The following is a 23,440-nucleotide window of genomic DNA, read 5'->3' as shown; positions in this document are numbered from 1 at the left end:
ATTCCTGCTGAAAATAATCCACACCCAAAATAAATTTTATTGAAAAAAAGAGCAGAAGATTCAAACTGAAACCGCTGCCTGAAGTACTTTTCTACCAAAAACTGCTTCAGAAGAAGAAAACACATCAAAATGGTAGAATTTAGTAAAAGTATGCAAAGAAGACCAAGTTGCTGCTTTGCAAATCTGATCAACCGAAGCTTCATTCCTAAACGCCCAGGAAGTAGAAACTGACCTAGTAGAATGACGTAATAAAATGAAGCATTTTCAGCCCCCGCGAGCCTAACAGCCCACAGGGAAAAAGTCAAATTTTTTAAGGTAAGAAAAAAATGATTGATTCAAATGCATTATCCCAAATATGAAACTGACTGTCTGAAAATAAGGAATGTTGAACATCCTGAGTCAAGGCAAATAAATGTTTGAATACATATATTTAGAACTTTATAAAAAAGTGCCCAACCATAGCTTAGAGTGTCACAGAAAATAAGATTTACTTACCCCAGGACACTCATCTACATGTTTGTAGAAAGCCAAACCAGTACTGAAACGAAAATCAGCAGAGGTAATGGTATATATAAGAGTATATCGTCGATCTGAAAAGGGAGGTAAGAGATGAATCTCTACGACCGATAACAGAGAACCTATGAAATAGACCCCGTAGAAGGAGATCATTGCATTCAAATAGGCAATACTCTCCTCACATCCCTCTGACATTCACTGCACGCTGAGAGGAAAACCGGGCTCCAACCTGCTGCGGAGCGCATATCAACGTAGAATCTAGCACAAACTTACTTCACCACCTCCATAGGAGGCAAAGTTTGTAAAACTGATTTGTGGGTGTGGTGAGGGGTGTATTTATAGGCATTTTAAGGTTTGGGAAACTTTGCCCCTCCTGGTAGGAATGTATATCCCATACGTCACTAGCTCATGGACTCTTGCTAATTACATGAAAGAAAAATCATAACCACCATAAAAAGGGTGGGCCTCATGGACTCTTGCCAATATGAAAGAAATTAAATTTATCAGGTAAGTTCTTACATAAATTATGTTTTCTTTCATGTAATTGGCAAGTGACATATGGGATATCAATACCCAAGATGTGGAGTCTTCCACTCAAGAGTCACTAGAGAGGGAGGGAATAAAAATAAAAACAGCCATATTCCGTTGAAAAAATTAATCCACAACCCAAAAAAATAAGTTTATTTCATTTTTGAAAGAAAAAAACTTAAAACAAAAGCAGAAGATTCAAACTGAAACAGCTGCCTGAAGAATATTTCTACCAAAAACTGCTTCCGAAGAAGAAAATACATAAAAACGGTAGAATTTAGTAAATGTATGCAAAGAGGACCAAGTCGCCACTTTGCAAATCTGATCAACTGAAGCTTCATTCTTAAAAGCCCACGAAGTGGAGACTGATCTAGTAGAATGAGCTGTAATTCTCTTTGGTAAATTGATCCTCCAACCATGTCTTTGAAGAAACGACACAAGTCGATTCGTATGAGATTCTGCAGAATGTGAAGACTGAGCAAGTACCAAGATATCGTCCAAATAAGGAAATACCGCAATACCCTAGATAGAAGGGCACCAAGAACCTTTGAAAAGATCCTTGGAGCTGTTGCTAGGTCATAAAGGAAGGGCCACAAACTGGTAATGCTTGTCTAGAAAAGAGAATCTCAGAAACTGAAAGTGATCTGGATGAATCGGAATATGAAGATATGCATCCTGTAAATCTATTGTGGACATATAATGCCCTTGCTGAACAAAAGGCAGAATAGTCCTTATAGTTACCATTTTGAATGTTGGTATCCTTACATAACGATTCAATATCTTTAGATCCAGAACTGGTCTGAAGGAATTCTCCTTCTTTGGTACAATGAATAGATTTGAGTAAAACCCCAGACCCTGTTCCAGAACTGGAACTGGCACAATTACTCCAGCCAACTCTAGATCTGAAACACATTTCAGAAATGCCTGAGCCTTCACTGGGTTTATTGGAATGCGAGAGAGAAAAAATCTTCTCGCAGGCGGCCTTACCTTGAAACCTATTATGTACCCTTGTGAAACAATGTTTTGAATCCAAAGACTGTGAATCGAAGTGATCCAAATGTCTTTGAAAAATCGTAACCTGCCCCCTACCAGCTGTGCTGGAATGAGGGCCGCACCTTCATGTGGACTTGGGAGCTGGTTTTGACTTTCTAAAAGGCTTGGATTTATTCTAGATTGGAGAAGGTTTCCAAACAGAAACCGTTCCTTTAGGGGAAGGGTCAGGCTTCTGTTCCTTATTCTGACGAAAGGAACGAAAACGATTAGCAGCCCTGTATTTACCTTTAGATTTTTTGTCCTGAGGCAAAAAAGTTCCTTTCCCCCCAGTAACAGTTGAAATAATAGAATCCAACTGAGAACCAAATAATTTATTACCTTGGAAAGAAAGAGAAAGCAAAGTTGACTTAGAAGACATATCTGCATTCCAAGTTTTAAGCCATAAAGCTCTTCTGGCTAAAATAGCTAAAGACATATACCTGACATCAACTCTAATGATATCAAAGATGGCATCACAAATAAAGTTATTAGCATGTTGAAGAAGTTTAACAATGCTATGAGTATTATGGTCTGACACTTGTTGCGCTAAAGCCTCCAACCAGAAAGTGGAAGCGGCAGCAACATCAGCCAAAGAAATAGCAGGTCTAAGAAAATTACCTGAACATAAATAAGCTTTCCTTAGGAAGGATTCAATCTTCCTATCTAAAGGATCCTTAAAGGAAGTACTATCCGCCGTAGGAATAGTAGTACGTTTAGCAAGAGTAGAGATAGCCCCATCAACTTTAGGGATTTTGTCCCAAAACTCTAATCTGTCAGATGGCACAGGATACAATTTCTTAAACCTTTGAGAAGGAGTAAATGAAGTACCCAGATTATTCCATTCCCTAGAAATTACTTCAGAAATAGCATCAGGGACAGGAAAAACTTCTGGAATAACTAACTGAATTTAAACGCTTAGTAGATTTAGTATCAAGAGGACTAGACTCCTCCATATCTAATGCAATTAAAACTTCTTTAAGTAAAGAACGAATAAATTCCATTTTAAATAAATATGAAGATTTATCAGTGTCAATATCTGAGACAGAATCTTCTGAACCAGATAAATCCTCATCAGAAACAGACAAGTCAGAATGATGACGGTCATTTAAAAATTCATCTGAAATATGAAAAGCTTTAAAAGACCTTTTACGTTTACTGGAAGGAGGAATAACAGACAGAGCCTTCCTAATAGATTTAGAAACAAATTCTTTTATATTAACAGGAACATCCTGAGCATTAGATGTTGAGGGAACAACAACAGGTAATGGAATATTACTAATGGAAATACTATCTGCATTAGCAAGTTTATCATGACATTCATCACAAACTACAGCTGGAGGAACAGTTACCACAAGTTTACAACAAATGCACTTAACTTTGGTAGAACCAGCATCAGGCAGCGTCTTTCCAGAAGTAGATTCTGATCCAGGGTCAATTTGAGACATCTTGCAATATGTAAAAGAAAAAACAACATATAAAGCAAAATTTATCAAATTCCTTAAATGACAGTTTCAGGAATGGGAAAAAATGCCAATGAACAAGCCTCTAGCAACCAGAAGCAATGAAAAATGAGACTGAAATAATGTGGAAAAAAAGGTGGAGACAAGAATGACGCCCACATTTTTTGGCGCCAAAAATGACGCCCACATTATTGGCGCTAAATACGACGCCTAAATCTTTTTGGCGCTAAGAATGACGCCACATCCGGTGACGCCGACATTTTTGGCGCAAAAACGTCAAAAAAATTACGCAATCACGAACAACTTCCGGCGTCAATTAGGGCGCCGAAAATTACAAATTTTTTTTTTTTTTGCCAAAAAAGTCCGTGCCAAAAATGACGCAATAAATTGAAGCATTTTCAGCCCCCGCGAGCCTAACAGCCCACAGGGAAAAAAGTAAATTGAAACAATTTTTAAGGTAAGAAAAAATTATCATTTATATGCATTATCCCAAATAATGAAACTGACTGTCTGAAATAAGGAATACTGATCATCCTGAATCATGGCAAATATAAGTTTAAAGACATATATTTAGAACTTTATATATAAAGTGCCCAACCATAGCTTAGAGTGTCACAAAAAATAAGACTTACTTACCCCAGGACACTCATCTACATATAGTAGATAGCCAAACCAGTACTGAAATGAGAATCAGTAGAGGTAATGGTATATATAAGAGTTTATCGTCGATCTGAAAAGGGAGGTAAGAGATGAATCTCTACGACCGATAACAGAGAACCTATGAAATAGACCCCGTAGAAGGAGACCATTGAATTCAAATAGGCAATACTCTCTTCACATCCCTCTGACATTCACTGCACTCTGAGAGGAAAACCAGGCTCCAGCCTGCTGCGAAGCGCATATCAATGTAGAATCTAGCACAAACTTACTTCACCACCTCCACGGGAGGCAAAGTTTGTAAAACTTAATTGTGGGTGTGGTGAGGGGTGTATTTATAGGCATTTTGAGGTTTGGGAAACTTTGCCCCTCCTGGTAGGAATGTATATCCCATACGTCACTAGCTCATGGACTTGCTAATTACATGAAAGATATATATATATATATATATATATATATATATATATATATATATATATATATATATATATATATAAACTAGACCATTGTTAATTACAAATATATTTTTGTATTTAAATGCAATATTATGTACATGAATGATGCAAGTTTAGTTTTTAATAGCAGATAATTTCAATAAGGAATACAAATAAGAACAGACTCACTCCGGCAAGTTACAGGACCATTAAGCAGTAAAACACGGTGCTACAGCCCTTCCCACATTACCTACTGCCCTCATAGCTAATATTTGGAGACACCTTAACCCTATGATTGCTAGAAAGGGTTATACTATTGCAGCTCTCTATGCAGTACCTCCAGTGGACTGAGCTTGCCGAGCTGAAGATAAGCAGCAGACAGAAGAGGAGGAGGAATTGTCCTGAGATTCTGTTGTGCTCACTGCTAGAGAAGGGCAGCTTTCCTATGATCTCCATGTGCTCTGACAAGCAATTCAAGTAAACAAAATACAGAGCAGAGGGGCACATCCGGGTCTCCAGGCAGACTAAATCTGACAGACCGAATGGATATAAGATAAAAAAATCTAAACTTTCTCCTCTCTAGCTGCACTGTGTTAAATAAATCTTAACACAGTGCAGATCTGTTTGAAGAGTCCTGCACTTTCTGCAATGACATGTTCTGCCTTGGGGGTGACAGGAAGTACAAATGCAATGTAAAAAACAAAACAAATAAAAAGTATAAGCAACTGCTTAGTAATTTTTTTATTACAACAATGAAACAGACTGTTTAACATCCCTTTAAAAAGAACAATTAATACACTGTACTTCCCTCTTTGCTCACACACTGGTACTATGTGCCTACGAGACTGTTCAAATTAAAATTAAAGGATTACTATCTTTTACTATTTTTATTATAAACAAACCCCATATAACATGTTATAAGCATAAACTAAAACATACTGACCTATAAATGTTGTAAAACGGTAGAAAAATCATATTTAGTTTTCGGTGATTACGTCACGATATCCAGCCCACAAATGTCGGCACTACGTGTTAGGATACAGTAACCAATCATATTGCATGTTTATGCATCTCATTAAGAGACTAATTTGTCCTACTGCGCATAAAATCGGCTAAATATCGCATGCGCATTTTAAACTAGTGAATCCGAAGTTACCCACAGATAGGAATCACGCTTGCGCATTACAAGGAGTGACGGTTTCGGTGACGTTGCGCAATCTTGCGCATGCGCAGAGCTTATTAGAGGCGCCATATTCAAACCGCGGTTGTCAGCCCGGATTGCACAGGAGTTAAGGATACCCACGGAGTGGGTTTGGAAAGCAATAAATAATTGAAGAAAGAAATCGGCAAAACGGTAACAATCTCATTATGAGATTATATTGAGAAAATGTTTGATTAGGGTAGTTAATTCGTTACAAGCTTAGATATTTTTTGCTTACAGTGTCCCTTTAAACCCCACACCAAATTGCTGGAGACGATGTGGACAGACTGGGGATTCCTCTACACACCTGGTGGAGCTGCCCTAAACTTAAAATACTATGGAATGTGAAATTTGTTACCTTAGCTAGACTTGGCATCCAAATCCCACAAACACCAGCAACTGTTCTCTTACATATAGGGCTACACCCCCTACCTAAACTTCAGAGTTACCTCTGTATCTATTTATTCACAGCTAGAAAACTAGCTATAGCTAGGGCCTGGAAAACAGATGCACCCCCGAATTGGAACTCTGTTCTAGATACTATGGCCTACATTAATGCCATGGAAAGGAACATATTCTATACACTAGGCAAAATAAAGTTAAAGTGAAGGTCAATTTGGATGAATTAGTGCCCGGTTTTTAATAAACCTATTAAAAAGAAGGGTACTTTAATTCATCAAAATTGACATTTCACTCCTTTTCTTCAAAAACTTACCTTTCAATCCTGAAAGACGCTCCAGAGATTCCCCCGGCTTCCTACAATTACGCTCCCCCCCCGGGGGGATCATGGCCTGATGTGATTGGAGGAAGCCGGATTCGTCATTTTGGACCTGCGAAGAGGGCTTGCGACGGGCGGAGGAAGAGCTGCAGCGGCTGTCAGGATTAAAAGGTACGTTTTTTAAGAAAATGAGTGACATGTCAATTTTGATGAATTAAAGTGCCCTTGTTTTTAATAGGATTATTAAAAACCGGGCACTAATTAATCCAAATTGAGCTTCACCTTAATATGGGAACACTGGGAAGCTCTATATAAACCAAATTGGCGTCCCACAGTAGCGATGTAAGCTAACACCATACCTCCCCAACTCAAATGACAACTTAGGCATTTGGAGCCTAACATCTCTCCCCCTCCCTAATCCATTCCTTAAACCTCACCTTATGACTACCTTTTAATGTTAATCTGAGTTTGTAATTATGGACTCACCTCCTAATAGACAGGTATTGAATCTATCAGGAAAACTTTGTAACGTTTACTGGTTTTCTTTGAATTTCATTGTAGCTAATGTACCGAATTCAATAAAGCTTTTGAAAACAAAAAAATAAAAATAAAATAAAAAGAACAATAAAATCTCCTCATAAAATATGTAATTAAGGAAAAAAAACATTGCAATATACATTTGTTATTTATTTTGCTTGCTTTTGATGTAAAACACCTCTGATTACCACTTCCAGCATAAAACATACTACACAGTGATTGGTGATCTCAAAGCACAATATCATTTACAACCGTCCCTAACTTTCCAGTAGAAAGAGAAAAGAATATAAATTATACCAGGCTATTAAAGGGGAGTATCCCTGAAATGCTTTTTTCTATTTTGCACCTTATAAATTGTGCTAATAAAATGAAACTATTACATGATTTTAAACGTTTATTTTTGCAATAAGGTGTTTAACTGCTGATATATAACGAGTTCATTGTCTATTTGCCTTGATACTGAGGACAAATTAATGCAGTGCTATTGTCTCCAAGTGACAATGCAGGGTTAAAAAAAAAAACTACATACCAGTCGAATGATCATGAAATTCCCTTTTTGTAAACACTAACGGAGCAGGGCTTGAACAATGCTGGGAACCAATGCGCTATGGCTCCTAGATTTCACTTCTGGCTCCTCATTTCTTGGACACATTATCGATACACAGACTCCATTGTCTGGCTCTTCAGTAGTTACTGGCACCCTGATTTGAAACACATTTTTTCAATGCCTGCTCTAAATAATCACTGTCATCATCATCATCTCACTGTTAACCCATTCACCACCAGAGGACAGCTACACAATGCATTGCTTGCCTCCAGTAGGGGTTTAAACCCGACAAGATAGGAGATTTACTGAACCGCACAAATGAAAGAAAAAGCTGAGATATCTGCACAAATTTGTTGATAAAAAAGGAACTATTAATTGTTAAAGGGATATTATAGCGTAATAATGAAATGGTCTAATTAGAGGTTTTTATTATTTTACAAATGATTGTAGGTTATTGTGTTGTCAGGGTATGGCTGAGTGGCATTGGATATCACATAATTTAATATCTCATTTAGCTAATATCTACTATGAATTGATTTAGCTGCACTGTGAATGACACTAAAGTGGGTGGCATTGACCCCCCTCGTTGCTCAAGACATCTAATAGAGCAGAAGGGATGATACAATTATTAAATTAGTGAAGATAATGGACCCCTGCAAGGAGAGAGTCAGCTCTTTGAAGCACAAGTCTATGCTCAGAAAAACAGGTTTACAGGAAGGACAGCCACTTTGCATGCAAGAGTTAATTACCCTATGCTGAGTTGAATACACAGAACCCCAGAATTTGACAGCTTAGATCTTAATAGCAGAATATGTACTTAGAAAGTCATATAGATGGTTTGTCTGTAACTTTCATATAATTTAAAATACTCAAATTGTATTAACAACATATATATGTAATACCTAGAAGATTGTCTATGCCTAAGAAGGGTAATATGGGAAGTTGAAAGCCTAAGAATTAAGATTTTAAAATATCTTAACCAATGTACTTTTGATAAGAAATTATTTATATAGTTCTTAGATAAATTAATGTGTACCGCAGACTGCCTGAATAATATATATAATGATTTAAGAGATACATCACATGCTACATACTGTGTTGGATATAATGAATTAAAAACTGAATAATAGCTGCACTGGTAGATTTAAAATGTGCTAAAAAATCTCAGAATAATGACACTATTTCTTTTATTTCCAGACATCTGAGGAACAGATTGGGCTTCAAATGGGGCTAATAAATACTGTTACAGGAGTGCCTACCCTGAGTCCTACCATATAGTTATACACTAAATATTTATAATAACTGGAAAAGATGACAATTGTAAAATATAAATTGAATCCATGCTGAAAGTATAAAATAATCCTTCTAAATCCTTTCATAGAAAATGTGACTTTTATAAGCATTTTTAAAATATTATAAAGAAGTATATCATGTTTAGTATGGAAATACTCAGATTAAATAGTATTAAATGAACCCATACAAATTGGACATATTTGTTTGCTGAGGGAAGAAATAGTGAGTATACTAAATATACATTTTAAAAATGAAAAGGTATATAGTAAACCGTTAGCAGCATTTGATAGTGAAACTGTTTGACAGTGTTTGCTGCCACCAATATTTCAGAAATGGTATTGCAACCAAAAGGTATCTGGCTGCTCAGGGAAGCATTTCCCAAATAGCCAATGAAGGGACAAGCTTCGATAAGGGCGTATCCGAATATTCACAAATGATTACAAAATAGAGGCGGGCTTATCACTTGATAAAAGCTCATGCAAGAGGAAAGAGAGGGGTCTTTGCTTGAATTTTGACTGACTGAGAACTGCTGCCTTTGGAATAGTCTCTATAAAGCAAAACTGGGCCTAACTTTTCTTTTTCCATAATTACAAATACCTTTATTATTTATGAGGTGAACGGATTTATCTGAAAAAGCTGAAACCTCAAATTGGTTATGTGGTAATGTATGATAGTGATTATAATTTAATATTTTAAAGCAAATACATTCATTGTTGCTACAGTTTAATTGAAGCTGGTGATTTAAAGGGATATTTGGTATTTTAAATTTATATTCACAGTCCTGTGTAATTTAGAACTCCAGATTTACAAGTCAGTTATTATTGTGAAGTCTCGTAGAACTGCACATAAATTGGTTATTGTGGTTAAATCTCTGGTTGTGGTAAATTAAGCGCTGTAAGTTTGTAATCCATATTTGGCATTGAATTAGAGTTATTGGCTAATTATAAGTTGTTTTAGTAGAATTCATTTGTGGTATTTTAATGCGATTTATCGTGAGTAAGGTTAATTTTTGGAGGTGCATTTTATGATCTGTTGTATAGAATATTGTAACGGCATAAGTGTGCATAATTGATTCATAATCTAGTTTCTGCATAAATATAATTCAAGGTGTCTATAAAGCTAACTAATCTAGAATTAAGGAATACATATTGATTTTAATAAATCTATTGTTACGTATATACATTTTATTGGTTGGCAACTGCTACGATAAGTTCTCCAACATTTTACTAGAGATTACTGCTGATATAATAATAAATGATATTGTAAACCTAGTATATACCAACAGTGTGTTTAACCAATGCAAAGAGGTTAAAAACACAATCTTGTGCCCAGTAGGCACAACATACACAAAAGTACATAACTGCCAATTCCCAGTCAGGGACACAACTGGTGAGAAAAATTAGCTAAGTGTGAAACACATAGGGCTCAATTATCTAAAGCTCTCCACTCTCTCTTAAGCTCTCTAACAAGTCTTGTTAGTACTCTGAGGTCCAACAAGGAATTTTATAAAGGCAAATGTTACCGTGAGAGCTGTTTATCTCATTATGCAATGCTCAGAATGCACATACATTATAACGTAATGTTAAAGGGACACTCAAGTCAAAATTAAACTTCATGATTCAGATAGAGCATGCAATTTTAAACAACTTTCCAATTTACTTCCATTAACAAAACGTGCACAGTCTTTTTATATTTACACTTTTTGAGTCACCAACTCCTACTGAGCATGTGCAAGAATTCACAGCATATACGTATATGCATGTGATTGGCTGATGGCTGTCACATGGTACAGGGGGAGTGGAAATAGACATAACTTTGCAATTTAACAAAAATCTACTACTCATTTGAAGTTCAGACTAAGTGCTATTGCACTGTCTTCTTATCATGCATGTGTTAATTATGCAAATCTACAATGTTGACTGGTCCTTTAAAACAAAAAACAACCAGAAATGTTATGTTTTTTCTCTCTCAATGATGGGAGTTTTTGATCAGGCCCTTAGTTACCAACAGTTACCCTTAAACTTCAAGTCTCACTATAAACACCGGTCTCCCTTGGTGCCGCACTATAAACACCAGTCTCCCTTGGTGCCGCACTATAAACACCAGTCTCCCTTGGTGCCGCACTATAAACACCAGTCTCCCTTGGTGCCGCACTATAAACACCAGTCTCCCTTGGTGCCGCACTATAAACACCAGTCTCCCTTGGTGCCGCACTATAAACACCAGTCTCCCTTGGTGCCGCACTATAAACACCAGTCTCCCTTGGTGCCGCACTATAAACACCAGTCTCCCTTGGTGCCGCACTATAAACACCAGTCTCCCTTGGTGCCGCACTATAAACACCAGTCTCCCTTGGTGCCGCACTATAAACACCAGTCTCCCTTGGTGCCGCACTATAAACACCAGTCTCCCTTGGTGCCGCACTATAAACACCAGTCTCCCTTGGTGCCGCACTATAAACACCAGTCTCCCTTGGTGCCGCACTATAAACACCAGTCTCCCTTGGTGCCGCACTATAAACACCAGTCTCCCTTGGTGCCGCACTATAAACACCAGTCTCCCTTGGTGCCGCACTATAAACACCAGTCCCTTGGTGTCGCACTGTAAACACCAGTCCCTTGGTGTCGCACTGTAAACACCAGTCCCTTGGTGTCGCACTGTAAACACCAGTCCCTTGGTGTCGCACTGTAAACACCAGTCCCTTGGTGTCGCACTGTAAACACCAGTCCCTTGGTGTCGCACTGTAAACACCAGTCCCTTGGTGTCGCACTGTAAACACCAGTCCCTTGGTGTCGCACTGTAAACACCAGTCCCTTGGTGTCGCACTGTAAACACCAGTCCCTTGGTGTCGCACTGTAAACACCAGTCCCTTGGTGTCGCACTGTAAACACCAGTCCCTTGGTGTCGCACTGTAAACACCAGTCCCTTGGTGTCGCACTGTAAACACCAGTCCCTTGGTGTCGCACTGTAAACACCAGTCCCTTGGTGTCGCACTGTAAACACCAGTCCCTTGGTGTCTCACTGTAAACACCAGTCCCTTGGTGTCTCACTGTAAACACCAGTCTCTTGGTGTCTCACTGTAAACACCAGTCCCTTGGTGTCCCAGTGTAAACACCAGTCCCTTGTTGTCTCACTATAAACACCAATCCCTTGGTGTCCCACTATAAACACCAATCCCTTGGTGTCCCACTATAAACACCAGTACCTTGTTGTCTCACTAAAAACACCAGTCCCTTGGACAACAAATATATTTACCGCTTGCTATGATGAACATCCGCTTTACTATAAATGAATCCATTGATCAGCTTATGCCCATAAAAAAGTAGCAAAATGTATCCAACAGAAAACAAAAAAACTGTGCTTCCTCTTGACCATATCAGGCATTTCAAATAGAAAAAGAGCTGTGCCTCCTCTTGATCATATCAGGCATTTCCAATAGAAAACAAAAGATGTGCTTCCTCTTGACCATATCAGACATTTCCAAAAGAAAACAAAATGGCTGTGTTTCCTGTTGATAATATCAGGCATTTCCAATAGAAAACAAAAGCTGTGCTTCATCTTGACCATATCAGACATTTCCATTAGAAAACAAGAGCTCTGCTTCCTTTTGACCATATCAAACATTTCCAATATAAAACAAAAGGTGTGCTTCATCTTGACCATATCAGGCATTTCCAATAGAAAACAAAAAAGCTCTGCTTCCTCTTGACCATATCAGGCATTTCCAATAGAAAACAAAAACGCTGCGTTTCCTCTTGACAATATCAGGCATTTCCAATAGAAAACAAAAAAGCTGTGCTTCCTCTTGACCATATCAGACATTTTTCATAGATTTATCTAGACCAGGGTGGCTGACCTATGACATGTGACACATCTGCATCTGGGCTACTACCAGACTGCTTGGTTGTAATGTTTAATAAATATTTGTTTTTACTAATCTGTGCTTTTTATCAGCAATTAAGCTGTAATTGTTTACATATATATTGTAGAATTAAAATAACCCTATCTAGAGGAACAAGGCAGGGATGTCCACTGTCACCCCTTCTTTTTAATTTAGTGTTAGAAATATTGGCAATAAAATCAAGATCCTTAATACCAGGATACTCTATGTGGAAAATAAATATCAAGATGGCACTATTCGCGGATGATCTTTTATTATATGTGGTTAACCCAGAAAGATTAATTCCGAAGATATTATACTTAATAGAGTTATACAGGAAAATATCTGGATATAAAATTAACATCCCTAAATCGAAAATAATGTGGCTAAATAAACATAATACAGATCCGATATACCCGTTTACAGAAGTATATCACATAAAATACTTAGGCCTAGAAATTTCAAAAGATCCTAAAAAATGGTATGGAACGAACATATCTAAAATGGTGAATTACATAAAAATATTATACATACTTTGAAATAGAACACGCACTAGTCACTAAATTTTAGTAAAGAAGAAATAATATATTTTAATGAATTTCAACAAAGATTCAATATTCCCATTGCAGGGAAAATACACTATGAACAGCTAAAACACTATATAATGGCTTTACTCAACCATAGCTGCAGTAAAAGTAATATAGTAGAAATTTAAGAAATAATCAAAAAGCATGAGACAAACAGGTTCTCCCTATCAGCTATATATGGATGGATAAACAATGAATTAATATTAACAGAAAAGATAGTACAAGGGAAATATGGGGAATTTGTTTTGCAACAAAACACAATAGATTATATGATAGAATACAGCATTAGGGATGTATATAAAGCTACATTATCGGCTGCCTTAGGAGAATCACCATTTAGAATGATTAATAGAGACTATTTGATAATATCTAGACTTAAATATTGGAAAAAAGATCTGGTAAACAGTTGCTTAAAATGTAATTTACATAACCCTGACTTGAGACACTATCTGTGACATTGCACTAAATTAAATCAATATTTGAGCAAAGCAAGTCACTTGCTCACAAAAAAAACGTTTGGTCAAAAGTTTATATTTCAGAATTAAATGTATACTTTCCTACTATGGAATTTCAACAAAGTGGTATGAAAAATGTGATTATAAATACAATACTTATAGCAAGACAATTAATATTCCACCTTTGGATTACAAAAGAAAGCTCCATCAATAACAATATTAATAAAAATAACATCAGAAAACAAATTATAGTTGAACAATGTGATATGTTGTTTGATAAAATGAACCGTTTCAAATCTTTTAAAAATAACGGGATTATATGTGAAATGATTTAGTATTGTCAGAATGCACGATGAAATGGCAGGATGTCTTTTAGGATAAAATTTTCTTTATGTCTACTGAGCAAGTGCAAGAGTTCAGTGAGTAAATAACATAATTTATGCTTACCTGATAAATTCCTTTCTTCTGTTGTGTGATCAGTCCACGGGTCATCATTACTTCTGGGATATAACTCCTCCCCAACAGGAAATGCAAGAGGATTCACCCAGCAGAGCTGCATATAGCTCCTCCCCTCTACGTCAGTCCCAGTCATTCGACCAAGAATCAACGAGAAAGGAGTAACCAAGGGTGAAGTGGTGACTGGAGTATAATTTAAAAAATATTTACCTGCCTTAAAAACAGGGCGGGCCGTGGACTGATCACACAACAGAAGAAAGGAATTTATCAGGTAAGCATAAATTATGTTTTCTTCTGTTATGTGTGATCAGTCCACGGGTCATCATTACTTCTGGGATACCAATACCAAAGCAAAAGTACACGGATGACGGGAGGGATAGGCAGGCTCATTATACAGAAGGAACCACTGCCTGAAGAACCTTTCTCCCAAAAATAGCCTCCGAAGAAGCAAAAGTGTCAAATTTGTAAAATTTGGAAAAAGTATGAAGCGAAGACCAAGTTGCAGCCTTGCAAATCTGTTCAACAGAGGCCTCATTCTTAAAGGCCCAAGTGGAAGCCACAGCTCTAGTGGAGTGAGCTGTAATTCTTTCAGGAGGCTGCTGTCCAGCAGTCTCATAGGCTAAACGTATTATGCTACGAAGCCAAAAAGAGAGAGAGGTAGCAGAAGCTTTTTGACCTCTCCTCTGTCCAGAATAAACGACAAACAGGGAAGAAGTTTGACGAAAATCTTTAGTTGCCTGCAAGTAGAACTTGAGGGCACGAACTACATCCAGATTGTGTAGAAGACGTTCCTTCTTTGAAGAAGGATTTGGACACAAGGATGGAACAACAATCTCTTGATTGATATTCCTGTTAGTGACTACCTTAGGTAAGAACCCAGGTTTAGTACGCAGAACTACCTTGTCTGAGTGAAAAATCAGATAAGGAGAATCACAATGTAATGCTGATAACTCAGAGACTCTTCGAGCCGAGGAAATAGCCATTAAAAACAGAACTTTCCAAGATAACAGCTTTATATCAATGGAATGAAGGGGTTCAAACGGAACACCCTGTAAAACGTTAAGAACTAAGTTTAAACTCCATGGTGGAGCAACAGCTTTAAACACAGGCTTGATCCTAGCTAAAGCCTGACAAAAGGCCTGGACGTCTGGATTTTCTGACAGACGCCTGTGTAACAAGATGGACAGAGCTGAAATCTGTCCCTTTAATGAACTAGCCGATAAACCCTTTTCTAAGCCTTCTTGTAGAAAGGACAATATCCTAGGGATCCTAACCTTACTCCAGGAGTAACGTTTGGATTCGCACCAGTATAGGTATTTACGCCATATTTTATGGTAAATCTTTCTGGTAACAGGCTTCCTAGCCTGTATTAGGGTATCAATAACCGACTCAGAAAAACCACGTTTTGATAAAATCAAGCGTTCAATTTCCAAGCAGTCAGCTTCAGAGAAGTTAGATTTTGATGTTTGAACGGACCCTGGATCAGAAGGTCCTGTCTTAGAGGTAGAGACCAAGGCGGACAGGATGACATGTCCACTAGATCTGCATACCAAGTCCTGCGTGGCCATGCAGGTGCTATTAGGATCACTGATGCTCTCTCCTGTTTGATTTTGGCAATCAATCGGGGAAGCAGCGGGAAGGGTGGAAACACATAAGCCATCCCGAAATTCCAAGGTGCTGTCAAAGCATCTATCAGAACCGCTCCCGGATCCCTGGATCTGGACCCGTAGTGAGGAAGTTTGGCGTTCTGGCGAGACGCCATGAGATCTATCTCTGGTTTGCCCCAACGTCGAAGTATTTGGGCAAAGACCTCCGGATGAAGTTCCCACTCCCCCGGATGAAAAGTCTGGCGACTCAAGAAATCCGCCTCCCAGTTCTCCACTCCCGGGATGTGGATTGCTGACAGGTGGCAAGAGTGAGACTCTGCCCAGCGAATTATCTTTGATACTTCCATCATTGCTAGGGAGCTTCTTGTCCCTCCCTGATGGTTGATGTAAGCTACAGTCGTGATATTGTCCGACTGAAACCTGATGAACCCCCGAGTTGTTAATTGGGGCCAAGCCAGAAGGGCATTGAGAACTGCTCTCAATTCCAGAATGTTTATTGGAAGGAGACTCTCCTCCTGATTCCATAATCCCTGAGCCTTCAGAGAATTCCAGACAGCGCCCCAACCTAGTAGGCTGGCGTCTGTTGTTACAATTGTCCAGTCTGGCCTGCTGAATGGCATCCCCCTGGACAGGTGTGGCCGATGAAGCCACCATAGAAGAGAATTTCTGGTCTCTTGATTCAGATTCATAGTAGGGGACAAATCTGAGTAATCCCCATTCCACTGACTTAGCATGCATAATTGCAGCGGTCTGAGGTGTAGGCGTGCAAAAGGTACTATGTCCATTGCCGCTACCATTAAGCCGATCACCTCCATGCATTGAGCTACTGACGGGTGTTGAATGGAATGAAGGACACGGCATGCATTTTGAAGTTTTGTTAACCTGTCTTCTGTCAGGTAAATCTTCATTTCTACAGAATCTATAAGAGTCCCCAAGAATGGAACTCTTGTGAGAGGAAAAAGAGAACTCTTCTTTTCGTTCACTTTCCATCCATGCGACCTTAGAAATGCCAGAACTAACTCTGTATGAGACTTGGCAGTTTGAAAGCTTGAAGCTTGTATTAGAATGTCGTCTAGGTACGGAGCTACCGAAATCCCTCGTGGTCTTAGTACCGCCAGAAGGGCCCCTAGAATCTTTGTGAAGATCCTTGGGGCCGTAGCCAATCCGAATGGAAGAGCTACAAACTGGTAGTGCCTGTCTAGGAAGGCAAACCGTAGATACCGGTGATGATCTTTGTGGATCGGTATGTGAAGGTAAGCATCTTTTAAATCCACTGTGGTCATGTACTGACCCTTTTGGATCATGGGCAAGATTGTCCGAATAGTTTCCATTTTGAACGATGGAACTCTTAGGAATTTGTTTAGAATCTTTAAATCTAAGATTGGCCTGAAAGTTCCCTCTTTTTTGGGAACCACAAACAGGTTTGAGTAGAACCCTTGTCCTTGTTCCGACCGCGGAACCGGATGGATCACTCCCATTAATAACAGATCTTGTACACAGCGTAGAAACGCTTCTTTCTTTATCTGGTTTGTTGACAACCTTGACAGATGAAATCTCCCTCTTGGGGGAGATAATTTGAAGTCTAGAAGGTATCCCTGAGATATGATCTCTAGCGCCCAGGGATCCTGAACATCTCTTGCCCAGGCCTGGGCGAAGAGAGAAAGTCTGCCCCCTACTAGATCCGGTCCCGGATCGGGGGCTCTCGGTTCATGCTGTCTTTGGGGCAGCAGCAGGTTTCCTGGCCTGTTTGCCCTTGTTCCAGGACTGGTTAGGCTTCCAGCCTTGCCTGTAACGAGCAACAGCTCCTTCCTGTTTTGGTGCAGTGGAGGTTGATGCTGCTCCTGTTTTGAAATTCCGAAAGGGACGAAAATTAGACTGTCTAGCCTTAGCTTTGGCTTTGTCTTGAGGTAGGGCGTGGCCCTTACCTCCTGTAATGTCAGCGATAATTTCTTTCAAACCGGGCCCAAATAAAGACTGCCCCTTGAAAGGTATATTAAGTAATTTGGACTTAGAAGTAACATCAGCTGACCAGGATTTTAGCCACAGCGCCCTACGTGCCTGTATGGCGAATCCTGAGTTCTTAGCCGTAAGTTTGGTTAAATGTACTACGGCCTCCGAAATGAATGAATTAGCTAGTTTAAGGACTCTAAGCCTGTCCATAATGTCGTCTAGCGTAGATGAACTAAGGTTCTCTTCCAGAGACTCAATCCAAAATGCTGCCGCAGCCGTAATCGGCGCGATACATGCAAGGGGTTGCAATATAAAACCTTGTTGAACAAACATTTTCTTAAGGTAACCCTCTAATTTTTTATCCATTGGATCTGAAAAAGCACAGCTATCCTCCACCGGGATAGTGGTACGCTTAGCTAAAGTAGAAACTGCTCCCTCCACCTTAGGGACCGTTTGCCATAAGTCCCGAGTGGTGGCGTCTATTGGAAACATCTTTCTAAATATTGGAGGGGGTGAGAACGGCACACCGGGTCTATCCCACTCCTTAGTAACAATTTCAGTTAATCTCTTAGGTATAGGAAAAACGTCAGTACTCGCCGGTACCGCAAAGTATTTATCCAACCTACACAGTTTCTCTGGTATTGCAACGGTGTTACAATCATTAAGAGCTGCTAAGACCTCCCCTAGTAATACACGGAGGTTCTCCAATTTAAATTTAAAATTTGAAATATCTGAATCCAATCTGTTTGGATCAGAACCGTCACCCACAGAATGAAGCTCTCCGTCCTCATGCTCTGCAAGCTGTGACGCAGTATCAGACATGGCCCTAGTATTGTCAGCGCACTCTGTTCTCACCCCAGAGTGATCACGCTTGCCTCTTAGTTCTGGTAATTTAGACAAAACTTCAGTCATAACAGTAGCCATATCATGTAATGTTATCTGTAATGGCCGCCCAGATGTACTAGGCGCCATAATATCACGCACCTCCCGGGCGGGAGATGCAGGTACTGCCGCGTGAGGCGAGTTAGTCGGCATAACTCTCCCCTCGCAGTTTGGTGAAATTTATTCACATTGTACAGATTGACTTTTATTTAAAGTAGCATCAATACAGTTAGTACATAAATTTCTATTGGGCTCCACCTTGGCATTGGAACAAATGACACAGATATCTTCCTCTGAGTCAGACATGTTTAACACACTAGCAATAACTTGCAACCTGGTTATAATCTTTTTTAGCAAAAACGTACTGTGCCTCAAAGAGGTACTTAAACGATTAAATGACAGTTGAGATAATGAACTGAAAAACAGTTATAGCATCAACTTTAAAATAACACAACTTTTAGCAAAGGTTTGGTCCCATTAGTAAATAACAATAACTAAATTTGACATAAAAATTACAGAGTAACGTTTTTATTCACAGTCAATATAAAATTCTCACAGCTCTGCTGAGAGAATGTACCTCCCTTCAAAGAAGTTTGAAGACCCCTGAAATCTGTCAGAGATGAACTGGATCATGCAGGAAATATAATAGTAGCTGACTGGAAATTTTTGATGCGTAGCAAAGAGCGCCAAAAACGGCCCCTCCCTCTCACACACAGCAGTGAAGAGAAACGAAACTGTCACAATTTAAAGCAAACAACTGCCAAGTGGAAAATAATGCCCAAACATTTATTCACTCAGTACCTCAGCAATGTAAACGATTCTACATTCCAGCAAAAACGTTTAACATGATAAATACTTATTAAAAGGATTAGTGACCTTTAACAGAGTAGTTCCGGTGAAATACCATTCCCAGAATACTGAAGTGTATACATACATGTCATTATAACGGTATAGCAGGATTTTCTCATCAATTCCATTCAGAAAATAAAAACTGCTACATACCTCAATGCAGATTCATCTGCCCGCTGTCCCCTGATCTGAAGCTTTTACCTCCCTCAGATGGCCGAGAACAGCAATATGATCTTAACTACTCCGGTTAAAATCATAGTAAAAAAACTCTGGTAGATTCTTCCTCAAAGTCTGCCAGAGAAGTAATAACACGCTCCGGTGCTATTGTAAAATAACAAACTTTTGATTGAAGTCATAAAAACTAAGTATAATCACCATAGTCCTCTCACACATCCTATCTAGTCGTTGGGTGCAAGAGAATGACTGGGACTGACGTAGAGGGGAGGAGCTATATGCAGCTCTGCTGGGTGAATCCTCTTGCATTTCCTGTTGGGGAGGAGTTATATCCCAGAAGTAATGATGACCCGTGGACTGATCACACATAACAGAAGAAACACTATATAGCAAAAAATATCTGGACACCCCTACTAATAGTTGAGCTTAGGTGTATCTGCCACACCCATTGCTAACAGGTGCATAAAATCCAGCACGTAGCCATAGACAAAAACATTGACAATACAATAAGTCATACTGAAGAGCTCACTGTCATAGGATACCACCCTTTTGCCACAAGTCAGTTTGCGACATTTCTGCCCACTAGCCCAGCTATGAAATGGTAGAGCATGTAAACTCACACACTCACTGTTACATCGCTCAGCACAGAGTTCTAAACTGCCTCTGGAAGCAACATCGGCACAAGAATTGTGTGGCGAGAACTCTATGAAATGGGTTTCAATGGCCGAGCAACTGTGCACAAGTTTCACATCAACATGCGCAATGCCAAACATAGGCTGGTATGGCGTTAAGCGCCACTGGACTCTGAAGCAGTAATAATACACGCTTCACTCTCTGACAATCTGATGGCAGAATGCTATCTACCTACCATACACACTCTATAAAATCATAAAGCCCGCTCAGAAGAGCTGCGGCTGTTATAGCAGCTAAATAAGAAACACTTAATATTAGTGCACGTGGTTCTGGAATGGGATATGTAACAAGCCCATATAGTTTATGTAGTAAATGTAATAATAAAAAATGATTTACTACGGCAAATTATAACAAAATGAATTTGTAATACAATTCCTTGTAATACATTAGCAGGAACGAAAGTAAAAGTCTATTTACAAGGGAATATAAAAGATACACACCTTGCTAATGAATGTTTCAGGCAGAAGGTATACGTGAGCAGCTTTATAATTAACGTCTGTGATTGGCAAAGGCAGGTGAGCTATAACACAATATTAGGCATTTGCTCTCACAAGCATGTACCGCTGACATGCTAATGCAGTGTGCCCAAACTAGCCATGGCTACTATACTGGCAAATAAGGCTAATCATACCAGAGCTTATCTGAGCATGGGTGAGTAGCTCACATACACTTAGCAGCCACATTATTAAGTACGTACACATTTCTAAAAAAAACCTGTTTGCCCCCTAGAACAACCTGAATTTTTTGTGTAGTGTAGTTAGATGCATCTAACGTGCACACCTAACACTGTCCTACTGCTTTGCTGAGAGTCAGGAGCACACTCCTATTGACAATGGGCCGCGTGGCACAGATTTTTATTGGCTGTGCCTCCTACTGGCAAAAAAAAAAAAAAAAAAAAAGGTTTGCATGGTGGAAGTCAGCAGGACGTATATCAGGCAATATTAAGGTTTTAAAAATGCATGCACAAAGTATTTCTTTCTTTTTTTTTTTAAGATCTGGTTTAGTTAAAGCAGTATCATCTGCTATTGATCATATGAGCATTTACCATCACTTTAACGGGCACTCCACGTGGCTGATTTTTATATTAAAGGGATATGAAAACCAAAAATGTTCTTTTGTGATTCTGACAGAGCATAACATTTTAAAAAACATTTCCAATTTACTTATTTTATCGAATTTGCTTCATTCCCATGATATTCTGTGTTAAAGAGACACCTGTGTAGGCATTACATAATAGTGCATTCTTGCAAAACTGCTACCATATAGAGCTCCAGAAATGGGCCGGCTCCTAAGCATACGTCCCTGCTTTTCAACAAGAGATACCAAGAGAATGAGAAAAAAAATGATAATAGAAGTAAATTAGAAAACTGTTTAAATTTGCATACCTATCTAAATCATAAAAGAAAAATATTGGTTTTCATATACCTTTAAGCTAAAATTAATGGGAATTTCCAGCCAAAATTGGTCTCCACATGGATGCATTTCAGTTTTGAATAGAAGCATTTTGTAATATACATGTGTTAGCATTAATGCTTCTAATGAAAGCTATAGCTTTTTCAAAAGTGTATTTAAGTATGCACCGTGCACCAGCATTTTACGCACAGCTCTTTATTCAAAGAGTCTAAGGTGACTGTACAATCTGGTAATTACTCAATATGTTAATTGCTGACATGATACTAGCCCCACTGGTGCTCTGAGAAGCTGCAGTATATAAAATGCTGGTGCACTGCGAATATCTAGCTATGCTTCACATGCACGTGCAGAAAAAAATATTAAAGTGATGGTAAATTCACCTCACTAACTTTTAAAATATTGAAACCTCTAGTAATGTGAAGCAAATCGATGTGCTTATTTTATTTCAAATAAAATTCAACTTCCATAAAACACTGTTTTTTTGTGAGGCTCCGTTGACTGCTTGAATTTAGCCTTTGTCACAGATTGTTTTGTCTTATTCTGTGATTTGACTGACAGCTCTTACAGCCAATCGGAGCCTCGCCATGCGCCCTATGTAATTTACTGAGAGCACGCTCCCGTGCTTATATTTACAATCAGACTCAGCCTTGAAGTGCAACTGCGCATGCGCAGCTCACTACACTATTTGCACAGCTGAAAACAGAATAGCAGTTTTTTTTTTATAAAACTGTGTTTTATGGAAGTTGAATTAGATTTGAAATAAAATAAGCACATCGATATGCTTAAAGGGACACTGTACCCAATTTTTTTCTTTTGTGATTCAGATAGAGCATGACATTTTAAGCAACTTTCTAATTTACTCCTATAATCAAATGTTCTTCATTCTCTTGGTATCTTTATTTGAAATGCAAGAAAGTAAGTTTAGATGCCGGCCCATTTTTGGTGATCAACCTGGGTTGTTCTTGCTGATTGGTTGATAAACTCATCCACCAATAAAAAGTGCTGTCCAGAGTTCTGAATAAAAAAAAAGCGTAGATGTCTTCTTTTTAAAATAAAGATAGCAAGAGAACGAAGAAAAATTGATAATAGGAATAAATTAGAAAGTGGCTTAAAATGTCATGCTCTATCTGAATCATGAAAGAAAAAATTTGGGTTCAGTGTTCCTTTAACATTACTAGAGGTTTCAATATTTTAAAAGTTATTGAGGTGAATTTACCATCACTTTAACACTAAAACAGTGATAACTATTATTAGATGCATTTTTGCCAATACTGTACATGTATATTGTAAATATATTTCTATACAAAGATGTAATTCATCTATGTGCATTTAAATTTTGACCGGAATGTCCCTTTACTAAATGTTTAATATCTTTTGAACAAATGATCATTAAATTAATTTAAGCTAAACTATGCAATTTGTTTCTTTGGATAGCTTAATAATATTTGCAATTAACAGCAAATGTTATAAAATTGCAAAGCATCTTCATAATGCCACCAGACTGGCAAACATTTCTGTGAACATCAATATCATCGGCTTGCCATTTAGGAAAGTGGTCTTCCACCTCGTCA

The 23,440-nt window shown here is 38.5% G+C and overlaps 1 protein-coding gene across 4 annotated transcripts in view; it reads right to left on the bottom strand.

Annotated features, from left to right (window-relative positions):
* The window catches only part of KPNA1 (karyopherin subunit alpha 1), a 244,350-nt gene that overhangs the window by 216,173 nt on the left and 4,737 nt on the right, over nucleotides 1-23,440 (bottom strand). Inside the window, exon 2 of one of the 4 annotated variants that reach the window (XM_053705810.1) lies at nucleotides 7,613-7,784. The exons of the other annotated variants lie outside the window; for them this stretch is intronic. The gene's annotated coding sequence lies outside the window, so the exon portion shown is untranslated. The remainder of the gene's footprint in view (nucleotides 1-7,612; nucleotides 7,785-23,440) is intronic. 4 annotated transcript variants of the gene reach the window in all.

The sequence above is a fragment of the Bombina bombina genome, chromosome 3, assembly GCF_027579735.1.
Source record: "Bombina bombina isolate aBomBom1 chromosome 3, aBomBom1.pri, whole genome shotgun sequence".
Classification (NCBI taxonomy): Eukaryota; Metazoa; Chordata; class Amphibia; order Anura; family Bombinatoridae; genus Bombina; species Bombina bombina.
The sequence above is the reverse complement of the archived record's forward strand: the minus strand, read 5'-3'. Positions and strand labels throughout refer to the sequence as shown.